Source organism: Scomber scombrus, chromosome 19, assembly GCF_963691925.1.
Source record: "Scomber scombrus chromosome 19, fScoSco1.1, whole genome shotgun sequence".
NCBI lineage: Eukaryota > Metazoa > Chordata > Actinopteri > Scombriformes > Scombridae > Scomber > Scomber scombrus.
The window spans coordinates 19,989,732-19,995,734 of NC_084988.1; positions in this window are offsets into that span (position 1 = coordinate 19,989,732).

Sequence of the window (6,003 nt, forward strand, 5' to 3'; positions counted from 1 at the left end):
AAAACACATCATCTCTTACATGGCTGCGTAGGATGCACAGCTGATGTCACGGGGGATCACCACCAAAATGCCAGGATGAATGCTTGCCATCACAGGAGCCAAGTTAACCTGGAACCACAGCTCAAAGTCTACAGGCTGAAAGTCTTTAAATTCAGGAGCAAGGGCTGTCAAGGTCAGATTGAAGATGATGTCTCGCACCCCTGGATTTGTTATGATGGTGATGTTTCTCTGTAAATAAAAGGGATTCATCTGTCAGTTCGGGGTTGACATTTTACCCTTCTGAAATCATTGTAGAAATGAGCGCAAGCCTGGTGAAGCATCTTTGTACTTAAGCGTATCAGCTGTATTTCTCAAGGCATCGTAGGCACCAATTCATTCAACAAGCATTATCGGAAACTTATCATTTTCAGTCCAATCTTGGCCCCTTGTTAGCCTCTGCAACAATTCCTTGAGCCCAGGACAATATTTGCATGGCATGGCTTACTTGTCAACCAAGCTCATGGTAAATTTAGCAATCTCAAAATGAAGCACTTACCTGCTTGTTGATGTTTGTAAAAGCCTGGAAAAACTGAACGAGCTGCTCATTATCAGGGGACTCTGTCAAGCTCTTGAACACCTCCTTTATGGTGGCCTCATCCTCCAAAGCGCCGCTGTCTGGATCTAGGATCAGCTCAGCCTTCTGCTTTATAGAAAGCAGTTCCAAAACCTCTTTCTGCGGATTCATAACACAATTGTTTTTTTTTAACCAATACATTATGACTTTTAGAAAGATAAGTATGATGCCATATAAAATGTTAGATGTTTAACATCACAAAATGGTATACTACTTACAGCCACGAATTTGTTGTTAATTTCCCTAAGTTCCTGAAGACTTGCAAACATCAAAAAATGTCCAAGGTTTCTCTGCAACCATTCTTCACTTCCATTCATATTTTGTATGCATCCTGGCTCTGTAAATTATTTCAAAATATTTAAACATTAAAATACTTTTTAAATTCCAACTATATTATATTCTGACTGGTCAGTCATACATTTCCACTTTTTTCTCTAATTGTCCATTTTTTATTGTTAGCCATTGCACATAAAAGTGAAAAGTCTTGGTCCTGATCATTTTAATACAGCTTCTTATTTGCTAAATTTGACAAACCATATCCAAATAGCAGGAGATATCTTCCACATATTTCAGATCTCTGGTGCAAAGATACTCTCGAAACTTTGCAGAGCTCTGATGCTACCTAATGAGCAGTGTGCCAACTACACTTCAGAGAAAAGATTTTTCCCAATGTTGTTTTTGCCATGCATTTAATTTTTTTCTGTATTTTCATGATCATGGAAAATGCATTGAATTAGTCCATTATGAATGTATAATTCAGGCATGAGAGTTATTCATCACTAATTCACTTTAATGAAGATACTGGCATGCCTGCTTTTCTTGCCATCACCATGGAAGTGTGGCAGTGCTATAACATATACTTCACTCAGTTTAACTGAAATATTTAAAAAAAAAAACCTTTCTTGGGTCACTCAGTCTGTGAGCCGAATCTACATTTTTAATTTTTTCAACAAGTCATGTCAACAAGAGTCAATCGACTCTGAAAACTGGAGCCAGTAGGGTCTTATACCACAAATGAAAGCTTGACGAAACTGATACTGAGCCTGCACATGCTGCCGGGACGACTGTCGGACCCACTAACACCTGGAGTGACAATTCAGGACAAGACGACAAAATAAAGATGGAGATTGGGGTAACTGCTCCACAGCTTGACCTATCTGTGTCTCATTTTTCCTGCTGATAAACTTTGGGATGTAGTATGTCACTTTGCAGTATACTGTGCCCCCACACAATATTTTGTTTTGATAACCTACCCATGTGGAGGTTTTATGTGCTTATTAGCTGATTTATCATCAGTCCTCTTTGAAGCACTTGCATGCCCTCTGCCCCAAAAAATGTGAGTTCCCTCAAATGCCATGATAGTTAGACAGATAGTTTGCACACTATATAATAAATTAAAAGACTCACCCAACTATGTAAAATAAAATGTTATTGCAAAGTAATTTAATATGTGCTTTGAATGAAAAAATGCTGAAATATTAACACTTGTGTTATATTAAGTCATATTATTGAATATACACATAACAAAACGCATTGTGACCAGTCACTATGACTATTATAACAGATAACAGTATGTTACAAGCTCAACCCAGTGCTATGTGGAAAAAATAAAGAAAAATAATGAAGATAATAAAGAAAAAAAAATAAAGCTGTATAATAAGTTTCTTGTTATTTTATAAAACTGGTCAGACATGACTTTAGATATAGGTGCAAGTTGATTACAAACAGCAGATGTCAGTGAGGCACAATGCAACAGATCCTAGCTGTAGGAAGTTAAAAGACAAAATTACAGAGTGGGAGCATTTCCCTGTTGCAGAAATGCATAAGATCAATATTATACACCCTTTAATTAATTTTCATTTCACACAATTTATCACATATTCAAATCTTTTTACCTGGTAAGTTCTTTCTTGATAGGTAGACGTGAATGAAGTGTACGTAGATTAGCTCTCTCTCAATTCCTTGAGAAGTCTCCACTTCGTTGCTCATTGTCTCAATCCTTGAAAATACACTTCAATTATACTTTCTCTCACAAGAACAAATAAGTGTAGTATATCATAAGTCATAAGAAATGAACATTAAAAAGAGAAAGTAAGTGTTTTTGAACGCCTTTTGCTTTCTTCATTTCTATGCATTACTGAACTCGTTCAGGACCTGGTCCTACCCCTTCTTTAAAAATGCCAGTTTGTATGTTTCATCTCCTTCTTTGATATGTTTGAAACATGTTATTTTGTAACAGCAATAGAGGTTAACCTGTTGATAAAGAAGTAACATTCCCAAAGACATTCATCTAACGGTCATTGCATGTCATTTATGCAGGGTTCTCCTTTCTCCCAATTGCATAAGCTTTTAAGGAGGATTCTGAAGGTAAGACGGAACATGTTCACTTACATTTCTTGGAAAGAACTGCACGAGAAGTTCTGACTGCTCAGATGGACCAGGAAGTTTTTGTCAACATATGGCAAAAGTGGAGCCATCTTTATTGAGAACCACAGTCTGATGAATCTAGAGTCAGTGTGGTTACCCAGTCTTAGACTGTCCAAAACTCCAAATATGTCTAGAATATTGACTCTAGACTCATTTGTGCCCTGTTAAAAAACAAAGTTTTAATCAACCATTTTCCAAAAGCAATAATACACATTTTTCATATCAGCATATTAGTGAGCTTGCTATTAGGAAATGTAGTTACTTAGTATTGGTAAACAATAGTGTTAGCCCACTGCCAAACATTATGACTTAAGAGTCAATATGCATCACTCCTGAATTGTTTGATTTATAATTTAGTATACAGCATTACACACAATTTACTCAAAGTTATTCATGTTTTCTATGCAAAATACAGAAACAAAATCTTTAATTCCGCACTTATGAATGTGGCCATACCTGATTTAAATTAGAAATTGACCCAAAAGCATGATGCCACAACACTATTTATGATTTTGTAGGAACACAGTGATTCCACATTTATTAGATTATGCCCCTGCTTTAGTCACCCTTGAGTATAAAATTGGATATTATTTAAGCAAATCAAATTCATTCTTGCAAGCATTTGCTAATATTTGATGTTCCATGGAAATGTAAGAAGGTGAATATGTTTGAATGGGCTCGTTGGACACCGAGACTTCATTTGTCAGTGATAACACTTAATTTAATTCCAAAAAATAAAAAATATATATGTTATACAAATGTGTAGAAACTTGCTAAATGCTAAACCCTAACCACATTTTTTTTTACCAGGTCAGAGAAGACTTTTAGAGTGGACTCCACAATCCGTCTGAGATGTTGTTCCAATTCCCTGGACTTGTCTGCTGGTAAACTTGCATTTTTACTGCGTTTACAGAATATTCCACTGGACAGTGAGTCTACTGCAGCAGAAATCTGGGAAGAATACAAGAAGAAGTAATACACATCATCAGGTGACTGGTCTGGGTTAATGTTAGCAACTGGACACAAGGTGGCGTGGTTTATCAAAACAGCACAGGTGATCTTCGAGAGTTACCTAGATTAATTAATTTGAGGGGCATTATGATTTTTTCTGTTTTCTGTTCTGTTTTTTCTGTCTTTGTTACTTCTGAAATACTTACTCTGTGAGTTGCATCTTGTAGATTTTCTGCTTGGCAAGTTTCCTGGAAACCATTGCTTGGAGTAGCTGCTTTCCTTTAAGATGAAATAGAATGGTGGAACAGAAATTAAACCTTGAACACTAATTGTTTACTAAAGTAAAGAATTATATTCTAAAGTCTTAGGTTAAACATTAATAACAATTTTAACAGTTTTATTTAAAATTTGAATCTGACCTGTTTTCAGATGTCAGTTGACCTGGCCCTACAAATATCAAAATATCAATCATTATTTAGAAATAACATTATGATTTATACACTCCTGTATATTTAGCAGTAATCTTTTTTTTATCATAAAATTGTAAACATTTTAGGTTTCTCCTTACCTGATGTTGTATTTGACTGGAAAACAAAATAAAATAACACACATTTATTCAATATGTTGATACTATACTGCTATACTGATGAGATACACAAAACTAAGTGTTACTTGTAGTGATGCAAAAAAGAAAAAAGAAAATAGACTTACGGTTGCAGAAACCAGTGTTGATATACACACTGATGGAATGAAAAAAAATAATGCATTTCTTATTTAAATATCATGTGTAGCCTACCACAAAACAGTAAGTGGTCCTCATCTGAATTTTGGTAAAGTACAATAATAAAAGGGAAACTTACCAATTCCGAGAGTTGAGAGTAGCAACACTACAGTTCTGGGGCCCACCATTGTGAAAACAGTGCTCTGTTCACTGTTTTATTCGGACACCATAAGTGATCTTTTATTAATTTTTTTTGCCGTTTGAGAAGAAGAAGAATACTACAAGTTTTATTCGGACACCATAAGTGATCTTTTATTTATTTTTTTTGCCGTTTGAGAAGAAGAAGAATACTACAAAAAACGAAAGTAATCTCAGTCAGAGGTACTTCATGTGCATACCTCAGCAGTTTTGAATGTTGAGGAAAAAAATAATCTTGGAATAACACCAACAATAATTTTGGTACTGTACATTCTGGTGTTGTATGAAAACAATGTGGGCAAAATATTAGTGACAACTTTCAGTATAATGCATGACAGCAACAAGTACAGCCTCAAAACTTAAATATGTAGTCAATTTATGCACAAACAATTAAGGTAGTAATCACAAAAAAGAAACATTTTGAGTATTGCATTGCATTATAACCAACAGGTAACTCTATTTTTAATGTCAGAAATTCCAAAATCAATAAAAAATCAAATCTAATGTGCAAAAAATACAATCGTTTAATCTCAAATGGTAGCACCCATATTTTAATTTACTATTCTTTTCACATATCTCAGTTTTAATATTTCAACTGTAGTTACATTTTCGTATATATATATATATATATATATATATATATACACTAAACACGAAGGTAGCAAAATTTGATGGATCGATATTTTGAATGGCTAATTGAGCTCACTCACCACTTAAGTCATATTAGGCAACAATACTGATTGCAAGACTTGCCTTGTGAACTACAACCATTTAGAAAATGAACTGTTAAAATGATCCTAGATATTATTTTACCAATTCCTAAACAATAAAAAAAAGATTTCAAATTATTCTATTTCAGTACAGCAACTTTAAAGACGATCAGGGATAACAGATTATATCAGACAAACTGGTAGATGATAGATGCACAACAGGTTGAGCTCACCTCTCTAACTCCTTTGCAGTATCAAGGAAAAGTGAGAATTGCAGTTGGAGGTGAGGCAGTTATATATTGGGTGGAGCAAACAAATCATAGCTCAAGTGCAAGAAGTCAAAAGCTGTAACAAAAGCATGCACACATGTCTCGGGAATTTGG